This window comes from Loxodonta africana, chromosome 4 (genome assembly GCF_030014295.1).
Source record: "Loxodonta africana isolate mLoxAfr1 chromosome 4, mLoxAfr1.hap2, whole genome shotgun sequence".
NCBI lineage: Eukaryota > Metazoa > Chordata > Mammalia > Proboscidea > Elephantidae > Loxodonta > Loxodonta africana.
Genome location: NC_087345.1, coordinates 137,085,376 through 137,101,339, shown reverse-complemented (window position 1 = coordinate 137,101,339; position 15,964 = coordinate 137,085,376). Strand labels below are relative to the sequence as shown.

The window sequence follows — 15,964 nt, the reverse complement described above, 5'->3', positions numbered from 1 at the left end:
AAATTCTGGAGTTGAAAAGTTCAATAACCAAAATGAAAAACCCACTAGAGAGGGTCAGCAGTAGATTTGAGCTGATAAAAGAAAGAATTAGGGAATTTGATGATATATCAATATATACTTTACAGTTTGAAGAAGGAAGAGAAAAAAATCAAGAAAAATGAACAGAACCTGAGAAATGTGAGTTATCATTAAATGCACCAAGATACACATAATGCAAGTACTAGAAGGAGAGAAAAGGACAGAAAAAATTTTGGAATAAATAATGGCTAAAAACTTCCCAAATGAAAAATATTTATCTACACATTGAAGAAGCTCAACAAACTCTAATAAGGACAAACACAGAGATCCAAATGCAGGTACATCATAGTCAAAATGCTGAAAGTAAAAGATAAACATAAAATCGGCAAGAGAAAAACAAGTTACCACATAGAAGGGAACCCTAAGAAGATTAACAGTTGACTTCTCATCGGAAACAATATAGGCTAGGGGCAGTGTGGTGACATATTCAAAGTGCTAAAAGTAAAAACCTGTCAACCAAGAAACTATATCCAGCAAAACCATCTTTCAAAACATGAAGGTAAAATAAAAAATATTCCCATATAAAAACTAAGAAAATTCACTGCCAGCAGACCTGCCTTATAAGAAACACTAAAAGAAATTCTTCAGGCTGAAAGCATGGGGCACTAGACAGCAATGCACGCACGCACACACACACACACAAGAGCACCAGTAAAGCTAATCATGCAGGTAATTTAAAAGACAGTGTAATTGTATATTTCTTCTTTCATTTCTTGACTGATTTAAAAAACAATTACAAAAAACAATATGTATTTAATTACATGTTAATACAGAACTATAATATATTTGGTAATAAGAGCATGAAGGAGGTGGGTGGGAACAGAGCTATACTGGAGTAAGGAAATGATTCCAGATGGTAACTGAAATCCACAGGAAGAATGGAATGACAAAGAGTAAATAAGAAGGTTAATGTAACTAAAAATACACTTGCTTTCCTTTACTCTACCAACTTCCTTAAAAGATTTTATTAACTGAAAATAATAACAATGTATTGTTCGGTTTGTAACACATACGCATAATATGTAGAATACTAATTCAAACACACAAAAAAAGGGAAAGAATGGAGCAACATAGGAGAGAAGCTTCTGTATTTCACTGGAAATAAATCAGTATAAATCTGAAGTAGGCTCTGGTAAGTTAAGATCTATATTGTAAACCCTAGAGAGCAACCTCTAAGAAATTAACTCCAAAAAGTAATTTAAAAAAATTTTTAAAAATCAAAATGTTACACTAGAAAATATCTGCTTAATACAAAAGAATGTAATAAAAGAGGTATAAAGGACAAAAAAGACATGAGAAATATTGAAAAAAGCAAAGTGGATGTAAATCCAACCACATCAATAATAACATTAAATATGGATGAATAAGACTGCTCCTATTCATAAGGTTTTCACTGGCTAATGCTTTTCAGAAGTAGACTGCCGGGTCCTTCTTCCTAGTCTGTCTTAGTCTGGAAGCTCAGCTGAAACCTGTCCTCCATGGGTGACCCTGCTGGTATCTGAATACCGGTGGCATAGCTTCCAGCATCACAGCAACACACAAGCCCCCCGAGTACAACAAACTGACAGACACATGGGGGGAAGACCAAAGAAAAACTGACACCTTTGAATTGTGGTGTTGGAGAAGAATATTGAATATACCAAGGACTGCCAGAAGAATGAACAAATCTACTTGGAAGAAGTACAACCTTAAGTAAGAATTCTCCTTAGAAGCAAGGATGGCAACACTATGTCTCACATACTTGAAGCATGTTGTCGGGAGGGATCAGTCCCTGGAGAAGGACATCATGCCCGGTAAAGTAGAGGGTCAGCGAAAAAGAGGAAGGCCCTCAATGAAATGGTTGACACAGCGGCTGTAACAATAGGCTTAAGCATAACAACAATTGTGAGGACAGCACAGGACCAGGCAGTGTTTCGTTTTGTTGTACATGGGGTCACTATGAGTCAGAACTGACTTGATGGCAGCTAACAACAACAACAATAAAAAGACAAAGATTGTCAGAATAGATTTAAAAAAAAAAAAGATCCAACTGTTTATGAGAGACAAACTTCAGATTCAAAGGTACAAGTAGGTTGAAAATAAATGGTATACATATATATACGTACATGCTCTGTAAATGACAACCACAAGAGGTAGAGTGATATACTAGCATCAAACTAAATAGACTTAAAAAAAAAAAAAACTACTAGAGATAAATAGGTACATTTCATTACAAGAATCAATGCCCAGAAAGATACAATTACAAATATATATGTAACTAACAACAGAGTACCAAAATGTTTGAAACACACCTGACAGAATCGAAAGGAAAAATTGACAATTCAACAGTAATAACTGGAGATTTCAGTATCTCACTTTTGACAATGAAAAGAACAACTAAACAGAAGATCAGCAAAAAAGTAGGCCATTTGAACAACACTGCAAATTAACTAGACCTGTCAGGTATCTATAAACCACACAATAACAGACAGCAGAACGCACATTCTTCTTCAGTGTACACAGACTATTCTCTGAAATTAATCACATGTTTGGCCATAAAACAAGTTTCAATAAATTTAAAAGAAGTGAAATCATACAAAGTATGCTTTCTAACCACGTGGAATTAAATGAGAAATCAAGAACAGAAAAAAATATGGGAAATTCACAAATCATGTAAAAATTGAACAACATACCCCTAAATTATCAATGAGTCAAAGAAGAAATTACAGGCAAATTAGAAAATATTCTGAGATTAATAAAACAGAAATACAACATAATAAAACCTACAGCATGTTATGCAGCTAAAGCAGTGCTCAAAGGGAAATTTATAGCTGTAAATGCCTGTATTTTAAAAAGACCTCAAATCAATAGTCTAATATTTCACCTAAAGAAATGAGAAAGAAAAGAACAAACCAAGCCCAAAATAAGCAGAAGAAAGGAGATAATGAAGACTGTTGTTGTTGTTGGGTGCCTTCAAGTCAGTTCTGACTCATAGCAGCCCTATGTACAATAGGACGAAACACTGCCTGGTCTTGCACCATGCCCACAATCGCTGTTATGCTTGAGCCCACTGTTGCAGCCACTGTGTTAAATCCATCTCATGAAGGGTTTTCCTCTTTTTTACTGATCCTGTACTTTACCAAGCATGATGTCCTTTTCCAAGGAATGATCTCTCCTGACAACCTGTCCAAAGTATGTAAGGCGTAGTCTCACGATCCTTGCTTCTAAGGAGCATTCTGGTTGGACTTCTTCCAAGACATTTGTTTGTTCTTTTGGCAGCCCATTGTATATTCAATATTCTTCACCAATACCACAATTTGAAGGCGTCAATTCTTCTTCTGTCTTCCTTATTCGCTGTACAGCTTTCATATGCATATGATACTATGGAAAATACCACGGCTTGGGTCGTGCGCATCTTAGTTTTCAAGGTGACATCTTTGTTTTTCAACACTTTAAAGAAACCCTGGTGGTGTAATGGTTAAGTGCTACAGCTGATAACCAAAAGGTCAGCAGTTTGAATCCACCAGGCGCTCCTTGAAAACTCTACGGGGTAGTTCTACCCTGTCCTATAGGGTCGCTATGAGTCAGAATTGATGGCATTTTTTTTTCTTTAAAATAATCAGGATTAGAGCAGAAATAAATGAAGTAAAAGATAGAAAAAACAAAGAAAATCAATTAAGCTGAAAGTTTGTTATTTGAAAAGAAAAACAAAATTGACAAACCTTTTGCTAGACTCAAAAAGGAAAAAAAGAAGACTCAAAGGTGAATTAAAGAGAGGGACATCACTACTTACCTTACAGAAATAAAGAAGATTATAAGGGAATACTATGAGAACTCTATGCCAACAGCTTAGATAACTTACATGAAATGGATAAATTCCCGCACAGATACAATTTACGAAAAATAACTCAAGAAGAAACAGAAAATATTAATAGGCCAATAACAAATACAGGTAGTCCCTGACTTACAACGGAGTTCCATTCTGACGACTTCATCGTAAGTCAGTTCTGATGTAAGTTGAATACTTTTTTTTTTAGTTTTCATTATTATTGCCTTTTATTACCACTATCTTTATAAATCTGATCTATATTTATCTTGAGAGGTTGGAAACATTACATACAAACTTACAGATATATTTTAATAACACATACATAAAAAATATATACAAATCATAAAAATTTACTCCAACAATGAAGAAATGGAGGTCAGTGGTTTGTCAGTTGCAGTAATAACTCCACTTGTGGAAGGTTCTGGATCATGCGAATTATCTCTGAGAATGGGGATGCTGCTCCTGGTCAGAAAATTAGTGAGAGTTGTCTGTATGGTCCTTTTCTTTTTCTCTTCAGGTATTTCATAGTAACGCCTCACTGTTTCCCCAATCTACCTACCAACTTTGGCAAAGTGATCAGTGTTTGGGTCCATGTTTTCATGCAACTGAAGACCCTGATTTAGTTTAGAAATGTATATCTATATATCAGTGTTTTGAACAGTAATCATAAAATTGAACATCTGAGAGTGAGAACATCAGCAAATCATGTGCTGCAGCACTGTATGTAGGACATATAACTAACAATAAGATGTACCAAAAAAAAAAAAAAAGGTGGTCGCAAGTGCAGTTCATCATAACTGGAATATGTCTGAAATCAGGAACTACCTGTAAAGATATCAAATTAGAAATTTAAAAACTTTTTACAAGGGAAAGTACAGACCCAGATGGCTTCGGTAGTGAATTCCACCAAATATTCAATGATAATTCAATACCAATGTATCACAAAATCTTCCAAACTATAGAAGAGCAAGGAAAACTTCTCAACTCATTCTATGAAGCCAGTATTACCCTGAAACCAAAACCAGAAAAAAAAAAAATGACAAGAAAACTAGAGATGATTATCACTTATGAATAAGTAAAAGAATCCTAAACAAAATACTGGCAAACTGAATCCAGCAATATATAAAAAGGAGATTACACCACTGTACAAATAACTTAAAATATAAGAATCAGCACAAAGCCAATTCCTATGAGGCGGAGATCATATAGATCCCAGATTTCTACATTCCCCAAGCTTCTGTACCACTCCATCTCTGACACTGGCTTCTCTCCCTCCCGTCAGCACTCTTCCCTCTCCCATTTGGGTTCGGCAATTCACTGCAACATCTCAGGACTCATGAACTATACTTAACAGTTAAGTGTTTTATTAAGGCAGTAAGAGGGTACAACTTAGTATAAGGATCAGGAAGCATTTAGGCAAAGTCTTCCTTCTTCAGTGCAGTACACCTCTCTCAGATCCTCTCAGCCCCCTCAGGACAGGCCTCATCTCAGTCCCCTTAAGACAAGCTTCTCTTGGCCCCTTCAGGGCTGGCTCTTCTCAGCCCCCTCAGGACAGGATTCTCTTGGCTCTACCATCTGTTACCACCAACTCTGCTGTAGGGCCCCTTCAAGCCTGTTGCTGCCAGCTCTGCTTCTGGGCCCTTCTGGGCCTCTCACTGTCTATGGTTGTACAGCCCTTGACTTGTGTTACAGCTATTTTAGGAGGTTCTTTGCCTCCTCTCTCTCTCTTTCTCTGTCTCTGCTTCTTCTCTCTTTTTTCTTCATTCTGCTTCTCTTCCTGCTTCTTTCTGTCTGAAAACCCTCTGTGAGGCTGGCTGCATATATATATATGTATAACTCCCTGTCAATTTCAAGGCACCACCCCTCCCAGCAGGGGCCACAAGCTGACCAATCCCTCTTGGTAGGCCACAGACACTTCATTTGCATAGTATATTGACCAATTCCTGCAAGGTGCATACCAATCAAAGGGCCAGACAAAAAGTATCAAACCAAGTTGTTTACAGCTTACCCAGTAAATGTAACAAAACATCTGGGTTAGAAAACTACAGCAAAGGAAACTCCTCAGGGCTTAAGGGAAAAAATCTTTCCGGGTGTTTTTCCAAAAAAACCAAGGTAAAAGGCCACATAAAGACACTCATTTCAAGTATTACCAAGTGGATTTTTTTCCAATAATGTAAGCTGGTTTAACATAGAAAAGTATCAATTAACGTAGTATACCATATTAATAGAAGACAAGAACCATATGATCTTCTCAAAACACACGAAAGAACCATCTGACAAAATCTAACACCTTTTCATGATAAAAATGGCCAACAAACTAGGAACAGAGGGGAATTTCCCCATTTTGTAGATGATAAAGGACATCTACAAAACACTGAAGGCTAACAACATAGCAGTAAAAGGCTGAATGCTTTCCCCTAAGAGCAGGAACAAGATGAAGATGTCTCCTCTCACCACCTCTACTTCAAATTGTACTGGAGGTTCTACCCAGGGCAATTAACTAATAAAAAGAGATAAAATGCATCCACATTGGAGAGAAAGGAGCAAAACTATCTCTATTTACAGATGACATGAGTTTATACGTAGAAAACCCTAAAACCAAAACCAAACCCACTGCCGTCGAGTTGATTCCAACTCATAGCCACCCTATAAGACGCAGTAGAACTGCCCCATAGGGTTTCCAAGGCTGTAATCTTTAGGGAAGTACACTGTCACATATTTCTCCCCTGGAGTAATTGGTGGGTTCAAACTGCTGACCTTTCAGTTAGTAGCGGAGCATTTAACCATTGCACTACCAGGGCTCCTAGAAAACCCTAAAGAATCCCTAAAACACTATTAGAACTTAGCAAATGAGTTCATTAAGATTTCAGGATACAAGTTCAATATACAAAAATCAACTCTATTTCTATACACTAGCAATGAATATTCAAAAAATGAAATTCAGAAAACAATTATCAAGAAGAATAAAATATTTAGGTATAAATTTAACAAAAGAAGTGCAAGATTTGCACACTGAAAACTTCATAATAATATTGAAATTAATGAAAATCTAACTAAATTAACAGACATCCCATGTTCATGGAGCAGACTTAGTACTGTTTACATGGCAATACTTTGCAAATTGATCTACAGATTCAATGCAATTCCTATCAAACTCCCTGCTGGCCTTTTTACAGAAATTGATAAAACTATTCCTAAAATTCATACGGAAATGCAAAGGACCAGAAAAGTTAAAATGATCATGAAAAGGAACAAAGTTGGAGGATTCACACTTCTCAATTCCAAAACTTACTATAAGATAGTGTAGTACTGGCATAAAGACAGGCATATAGATCAATGAAATAAAGTGGAGAGTCCAGAAAAACAAAAAAACTTACATTTAGAGTCACTTGATTTTAAAGAAGGGACAATTCAATGGGGGAAAGAATAATCTATTTAACAAACGGTTTGGGGATAACTAGAAATCCCCACACAAAAGAATGAAGTTGGACCTCTACCTCACATTGTACATAAAAATTAACTCAAAATTGATCACAGCTCAAAAAATTTTTTTTTCTAAACATAAGAGCTAAAAATATAAAACTCTTAGAAGAATATATAGGACTGAAGCATTGTGACCTTGAGTTACTCCATGGTATCTTAGATCTGACACCAAAATTATAAGCGAAAAAAGAGAAAAATATATAAATTGTAGTACAATAAATTTAAAAGCTTTTGTCCTGTAAGTGATACTTTCAAGAAAGTGAAATGACAACCCACAGACTGGGAGAAATTTTTTGCAAATCATATACTTGATAAGAGACTTATATGCAGAATATATAAAGAACACTTACAACTGAATAATAAAAAGACAACCCAATTTAAAAATGGGCAAAGGATTTGAATAAACATTTCTCCAAAGAAGATACACATTACACAAATGGCTAACAGGCAAATGAGAAGTTGCTCAAGATCATTATTCATTAAGGAAATGTACATTAAAACTCCAATAAGATGATAACTTCACACCCACTAAACCCCAAAACCAAACCCATTGCCATCGAGTCAATTCTGACTCATAGTGACCCTATGAGACAGAATATAACTGCCCCGTAGGGTTTCCAAGGAGTGGCTGCTGGATTCGAACTGATGATCTTTTGGTTAGCAGTCAAATGCTTAACTACTGGGCCACCAAGGCTCCTCACACCTATTAGGATGGCTATGATTAAAAAGAGAGACAATAACAAGTGTTGATGAGAATACGGAGAAACTGGGACCCTCATACATGGCTGGTGGGAAAATAAAATAATACAGCTGCTTTGGAAAGCAGTTTGGCAGTTCCTAAAAAAGTTAAACATAGAGTTACCTAATGACGCAGCAATTCTACTACCAGGTATATACCCAAGAGGAATGAAAATATGTGTCCACATAAAAACTTGTACACAAATGTTCACAGAAGCATTATTTCATAATAGCCAAACAGTGGAAGTAACTCAAGTGTCTTCCAGCTGAAGGGTGGGTAAAGAAAATGTGGTATATTTATACAATGGAATATTTTTCAGCCACAAAAACGAATGAAGTACTTATAAATGCTACGGCATACATAAACCTTGAAAACATTACACAAAGTAAAAGATGTCAGATGCAAATGTCACATATTGTATTATTCCATTGATATGAAATACTCAGAATAGGCAAATCTATAGAGACAGAGAAGCCCTGGTGGTGCAGTGGTTAAGAGCTCAGCTGCTAACCAAATGTTGGAAGTTTGAATCTACCAGCTGCTCCATGGAAACCCTATGGGACAGTTCTTCTCCGGCCTATAGGGTCACTGTGAGTCGGAATCAACTGGATGGCAACGGGTTTGGTTTCTTTTTTTTTTTTTTAAAGAAACAGAAAGTAGATCCGTGATTGCTTAGGGATGGTAAGGAGGGGGAGAATGAGGAGTGACTGCTCACAGAGATGGGGTTTCTTTTTTGGGTAATAAAAATGTTCTAAAATTAGAGCGGTAATGGTTGCAAAACCCTGTGAATATATCAAAAAACATTAAAGTGTACGGTTTAAATGGGTGATGTGTCTGGTGTGTGAATTACATCTCAACAAAGCTGTTTTTTAAAAGTCAATAAACAACTAAGTGGACTCCTATTGCCAAGTAAAAAAATGACAGACATTCTGAAAAGATGCTCCAGAGGCAGATTCTAAAGGAAACAACAAAGAAATTCCAGAAAAGGTTAGGTGCCTGAAGAGAGGTGTGAACAAAGAGAAAATGCCTAAGAAATTGTAATTAAATTACTTGAAAGGCTTTTCTAATAAAAAAATAAAATCAGACCAATAAGTAAAGTCTTTAGGGAAGTCTCATAAGATTCCTCTCCTACCCGTTCTGCAAGGAGTGTGCTTCCACGTGAGACCAGAGGATCTGTGACTTAGCTCCAAACACCATGAAGACTCTTGTGACATTTTACTTTCCAGAATTTGTATTACAAAACAACAGGTATTTTTTTTAACAGTGTTATTGAGGAATAACTGACAAACAATAAACTGCACAATTGACACTATAAAAATTGGTACATTCTGACACATATAAAAACCCATTAAACTGACACCACCATCAAGATAACAGATCTATCACCCCTACGAGTTTCTTCATCTCCTTTGTAATCTTTCCCTTCTATCCATCGGCACTATCCCCTCTCTAGGCAACCACTAGTCTACTTCCTGTCACTATAGTTTGCATTTTCTAGAGATTTACATAAACGGAGTCATACGGTGTGTACTCTTCTTGTCTGGCTTCTTTCACGCAACACCATTATTTTGAGATTCATCCATGGTATGTGTATCAACTGTACACTCCTTTTTATTGCTGAGTAGTGTATGGATATAGCTACTGTGTGGACATATCTACTGTGTGGATATATCTACTGTGTGGATATATTTACTGTGTGGACATATCTACTGTGTGGATATAGCTACTGTATAGATATATCAGTTTGTTCATTCACCTGTTGACGGAGAACTGAGTTGTTTGCAGTTCTTTACTATTACAAACAAAGCTGCTATAACTTTGTATACAAGCCTTTGGATCTATGCTTTCTTTTCTCTTGGGTAAATAGGAGTTCAATGGCTGGATCATATGGGAGGCGCGTATTTAAATTAAAAAAAAAAAAAGCAAACTTTTTTAAAGTGGTTGTATCATTTTACCACTTCTCTGTCAGTTTGTTGTACTGTGGTGGCTTGCGTACTGCCGTGATCTGGAAACTATGCCACCGGTATTTCAAATACCAGTAGGGTACTCACGGTGAACAGGTTTCAGGAGAACTTCAAAACTAAAGACAGACTAGGAAGGGGGACCAGACGGTCTACTTCTGACAAAATCAGCCAGTGAAAATCTTATGCACTGGTGAAAAACTAGGCTCCAGGAATTCATAGAACACCAATGGAGATGTTTTAACCAATGGATGCAATGCTGGACACGCTCGCTCGTTTTTGCCAACCAACTGGAAGAAATCCATATTTGTGCCCGTTCCAAAGAAAGGTAATCCAACAGAATGCAGAAAGTATCAAACAATATCCTCAGTATCACACAAAAGTAAAACTTTGCTGAAGATCATTCAAATGCGGCTGCAGTATTCTATCGACAAGGAACCACCAGAAATTCTAGCTGGATTCAGAAGAGGACATGGAGCCAGGGATATCACTGCTGATGTCAGATGGATCTTGACTGAAAGCAGATAGTACCAGAAAGATGTTTACCTGTGCTTTAGTGACTGCAAAGACATTCAATTGTGTGGATCATAACAAATTATGGATAACATTGGGAAGAATACGAATTCCAGAACACTTAATTGTGCTCATGTGGAACCTTTACATAGACCAAGAGGCAGTCCTTTGAACAGAACAAAGGGATACTGTGCGGTTTAAAATTGGGAAAGGTATGTGTCAGGGTTGCATCCTTTCACCATACTTATTCAATCTGTATGTTGAGCAAATAATCTGAGAAGCTGGACTACATGAAGAAGAACGTGGCATCAGAATTGAAGAAAGATTCATTAACAATCTGTGATATGCAGATGACACAATCTTGCTCGCTGCAAGTGAAGAGGACTTGAGGACATACTAATGAAGATCAAAGACTACAGCCTTCAGTAAGGATTATACCTCAAAATGAAGAAAATAAAAATCCTCATGACTGGACCAATAAGCAACATCATGATAAAGAGAAAATAGTTTTTAAGATGCTGAGGATTTCATTTTACTTGGGTTCACAATCAACACCCACAGAAACAGCAGCAAGAAATCAAACTACATAGTGTACTGGGCAAATCTGCTGCAAAAGGTCTTTTTAAAGTGTTATAAAGCAAAGACGTCACTTTGAGGACTAAGGTACCTGATTCAAGGCATGGTATTTTCAATCACTTCATATGTATGTGAAAGCTGGACAATGAATAAGAAGACTGAAAAACTGATGCATTTGAATTATGGTGTGGGTGAAGAATACTGAACATACCAACGGACTGTCAGAAGAACGAGAAAATCTGTCTCGGAAGAAGAATAGCCAGAGTGCTCCTTAGAAGTGAGCATGGCGAGACTCCATCTCATGTGCTTTGGACATGTTATCAGGAGGGACCACTCCCTAGAGAAGAACCCCATGCTTGATAAAGTAGAGGGTCAGCAAAAAAGAGGAAGACCCTCAATGAGATGGATCAACACAGTGACTGCAACAATGGCGTGAAACAGCAACGACTGTGATGACACAACACTGGGTAGTGTTTCGTTCTTTTGTACATGGGGTTGCTATGAGTCGGAACCTCAACAGCACCTAAGAACAATGACATCATTTTACATTCCCACAAGCAGTGTATGAGAGTTTTAGTTGCTCCATATTCTCACCAATAGTTGCTATGGTCAGCCTTTTTTATTCTAACCACCCTTATAGTTGTATAGTGGTATCTCATTGTGGTTTTAGTTTGCATTTCTGTAATGACTAAGTCAGAATCTACTTAAGGGTACCTAACAAGGACGATGATGTTGATCACCTTTTCATGTACTTGTTTACCACCTGCTTGTCTTCTTTGGTAAAGTTTCTGTTCAAATCTTCATTTTTTAGTTGGGTTGTTTTCTTTTTACTGTGTATTGAGAGTTCCTAAAATATTCTGGATACAAGTCCTTTACCAAATATATGCTTTACAAATATTTACTCCAGTCTGCAGCTTATCTTTTCATGCTCCTACCACTGTCTTTTGAATAGCAGATTTTACTCTTGATGACGTTCAATTTATCTTTTTTGTTTTTCATGGATCATGTTTTTGGTGTCATATTTAAGAAATCTTTGCCTAACGCTGGTGGAGTAGTCATTAAGAGCTATGGCTACTAACCAAAAGGTCTGCAGTTCAAATCCACCAGGCGCTCTCTGGAAACCCTGTGGGGCAGTTCTACTGTCCTATAAGGTTGCTATGAGTTGGAATCAACTCGACAACAAGGGGTTTGGTTCTGGTTTTGGTTAATCCAATGTCACAAAGATTTTCTCCTAGAAATTTATAGTTTTAGGTCCATGGTCCATTTTGAGTTAATTTTTTAATATGGTGCAAAGTACAGATTGAAGTTTATTTTACATATGGGTATGCAATTGTTCTAGCACCATTTGTTGAAACAACTGTCCATTCTCCACTGAATTTTAATTTGTAAAAAATCAGTTGTCTAGGTCTCCACACCTTCTGTTGGCTCAGGACAGGAACCATTCCCAAAGCCAACTCATCAGACATGGATTGGACTGGACAATGGGTTGGGGAGAGATGCTGATGAAGAGTGAGCTACCTGCAGCAGGTGGGCACTTGAGACTATGTTGGCATCTCCTGTCTGGTGGAGAGATGGGAGGGTAGAGGGGGTTAGAAACTGCCAAAACGGTTACGAAAGGAGAGACTGGAAGGAGGGAGCGGGCTGACTCATTAGGGGGAGAGTAAGTGGGAGTATGTAGGAAGGCGTATATAAGTTTATATGTGAGAGACTGACTTATCTGTAAACTTCCACTTAAAGCACAATAAAAATTATTTTTTAAAAAATCAATTGTCTAAATTTTCCTCTATTCTGTTCCATTAATCAATTCTAGTCTTGCTGCCAATTCCACACCATTGTGATTGGTGTAGTTTCACAATGAAGCTGTAAATCAGGCACTGCTAGCCCTTCAACTTTGTTCTTGTTTTTCAGAATCGCTTTGCTTATTTCAGATCTTCTGCGTTTTGACTGCGACTGCGCTGAATCTATCGCTTGACCTGGGAAATTAACATCTCAACAATATTAAGTATTCGAACCAATGAATGAAATACATCTCTCCATTTATTTAGATCTTCAAATTTTTAATGATTTGTAGTTTTCAGTGTACAGGTCATGCACATTTCCATTTTAAACTTCAATTCCCAGTTGTATGTTGCTAAGACACATAAGACACACAGAGACACTGACTTTTGTATATGGATCTTATATTCTGAAGCCTTCCTAAGTTCTAGGGCTTTTTTTTTTTTTTTGAGATTCCATCAAATTGTCTACATAAGCATCATACTGTCTGAATAAAGGCAGTTTTACCCCATTCTTTCAAATCTAGATGCTTGCTACTTCTTGTATCTTACTTACTGCACTGGCTAGAACCTCCAGTACAATGCTGAATACAAGTGGTAAGAATGGGCATTATTGCTTTGTTCTTAATCTTACACAGAAAGAATTCAGTCTTTCACCATTAAGTATGGCGTTAGATGTGCAATTTTCATAGATGCCCCTTGTATCAGGATTCCCCAAGACCACCCTCAGGTGGTTGATGATTTGCTAAAAGGACTCACAGGACTCATAAGTTGTTATTCTCATGGTTACAGTTTATTGCAGTGAAAAGACAGAGTAAAATCAACAAAGGGGAAAGGCCCATGGACTGAAGTCCAGAGGAAACCACGTGCAAGCTTTCAAGTGTTTCATCCTAGTGGAGTCACACAGGACACACTTAATTCCCCCACCAACAAAGTGTAACAACATGTGCAAAGTGTTGCAATCAGGGACGTTCACACAAGCCTAGGTGTTCAGGGTTTTTATTAACGGGGTCAGTTACGTAGGTGTACAATGCCTGTGTGAGTGACCTCAGTTACTAAAGCTTCAGACCTCAAAAGAGAAAGCAGGTATTGACCGTGAATCACACCGTTTGTATAAACTACCTAGACAAACTGGTGTAGCATGGCCTCAGGCATGCAAATACACTCACAGCAAACAAAACATTCTAAGAGCTCAGTTGTTCAAAGCTGGCCATAGGCCAGTCATGGAAACAAGCCTTTCTCAGCAATGTGCAGGGCTCGAGCAACCCAAGAACTCGGAGTTAGCCCTTTCTTGAACACTTCCTTATAAGGTTAAGCAAGCTCTATTCTTAGTTTGCTCAGAGTATTTATCAGCAATGGACACTGGATTTTGTCAAATGCTTTTTGGCATGTATTGAAATGATCACATGATTTTTTATTTCTTTTTTTATATAGTGAATTACACTGACTGCTATTCAAATATTAAACCAACTTTGCATTCCTGGATAAATACCATTTGGTCATCCTGTATTAATGCCTTTATATATTGTTAGATTCAACTTGGTAACATGTTGTTTAGAACGGTTTGCATCTATATTCACGTGAGATACTGGTCTCCAGTTTCTTTTTTTTTGTAAAGTCTTTGGTTGGTTTCAGTATCAGAGTCATGACAAGCTCACAGAATGAGTCGGGAAGTAGTCCTTTCTCTTCGGTTTGCTGGAAACTTGTGTAGAATTTGTATTATTTCTTCCTTAAATGTTTGGTAGAAATCACCGGTGAAGCGATCTTGGCCTGGACCTTTCTTTGTGGGTACGTTATTTTTTAAATACAAATTCAAATTATTTCATAGATATTGGGCTATTAAAGTTTACCGATTTACTCTTCAGTAAGTTTTAGCAATTCGTGTCTCTCTAGGGGTCTGTCCATTTAATCTAAATTTTCATATTTATTGGCATAAAGTTGTTTATTACATTCCTTTATTAACCTTGTAATGTTTGCTGGATATGTAGTGACATCACCTGTCTCATCCTGCTATTGGTAATTTGTGTCTTCTCTTCTTCTCCTGATACCTCTGGCTGGAGGTTTATCAACTTGATAGATGTTCTCCAAGAACCAGCATTGGTTTTGTTAATTTTCTCTATTGTTTTGGTGATTTCTGCTCTGACCTTTATTATTTCCTTGTTCCTGCTTACTTTAATTTACCCTCTTTTCCTAGTTTCCTAAGGAAGAAGCTGAGAATGCTGATTCATCACGGTTCTTCTTTTCTAATATAGTTATTAATTTAGCTAATAATTTCCTTCTAAGCACCGCCTTAGCAGCATCCCATAAATTTTAATGTTACGTTTTCATACTTTTCTATTTTCCCTTTTTAATTCTTCTTTGACACATGGGTTATTTATGGGTTATTTAGAAGTGTGTTATTTACTTACCAAATATCTTGGGATTTTAAGGTATCTGTTATTGATTTCTAATTTAATTCCATCTTGTTTAGAAGACATATTTTATATGACTTGAATGCTCTTAAATTTATTGAGACTTGTTTTGTAACCCAGAGTATGGTCTAACTTGTTAAATGTCCTCTGTGAGTTGAAACGAACATGTATTCTGCTGTTGTTGGGTGGAGTGTCCTATAAGCGCCAATTAAGTCAATCTGGTTAATAGTGCTGTTCAAGTTTTCTAGATCCTTGCTCATTTTCTATTTATACCATCAATTAATGAAAAGAGGAGTACTGAAATATCCCACTATAACTATGGTTTTTTAAATTTCTCCTTGCAGTTCTACTAGTTTTTGTTCCACGTATTTTGAAGCTCTGTTACCAGGTACATAAACATTTAAGATTGTTATTAATTGATCGTTATCGCTAGGAAATGACATTCTTTATCCACGATATCACTTTCCTTGATATCTTTAATATTAACATATCATATTAAAAGTATTGTGTATCTGTGGTAATGATTTCCCTTTAGCATTTAGTTTTTTACTATTTGTGTCTTTATATGTAACATCTGTTTTGGGGAGACAACCTACGTTGGGTTGTGCTTTTTTATCCAA

General features: G+C 36.8%; 1 protein-coding gene across 8 annotated transcripts in view; it reads right to left on the bottom strand.

Annotated features, from left to right (window-relative positions):
• PARP11 (poly(ADP-ribose) polymerase family member 11) overlaps positions 1-15,964 on the bottom strand; it is a 60,366-nt gene that overhangs the window by 36,375 nt on the left and 8,027 nt on the right. The window contains exon 2 of one of the 8 annotated variants that reach the window (XM_064284719.1): positions 4,241-4,348. The exons of the other annotated variants lie outside the window; for them this stretch is intronic. The gene's annotated coding sequence lies outside the window, so the exon portion shown is untranslated. The remainder of the gene's footprint in view (positions 1-4,240; positions 4,349-15,964) is intronic. 8 annotated transcript variants of the gene reach the window in all.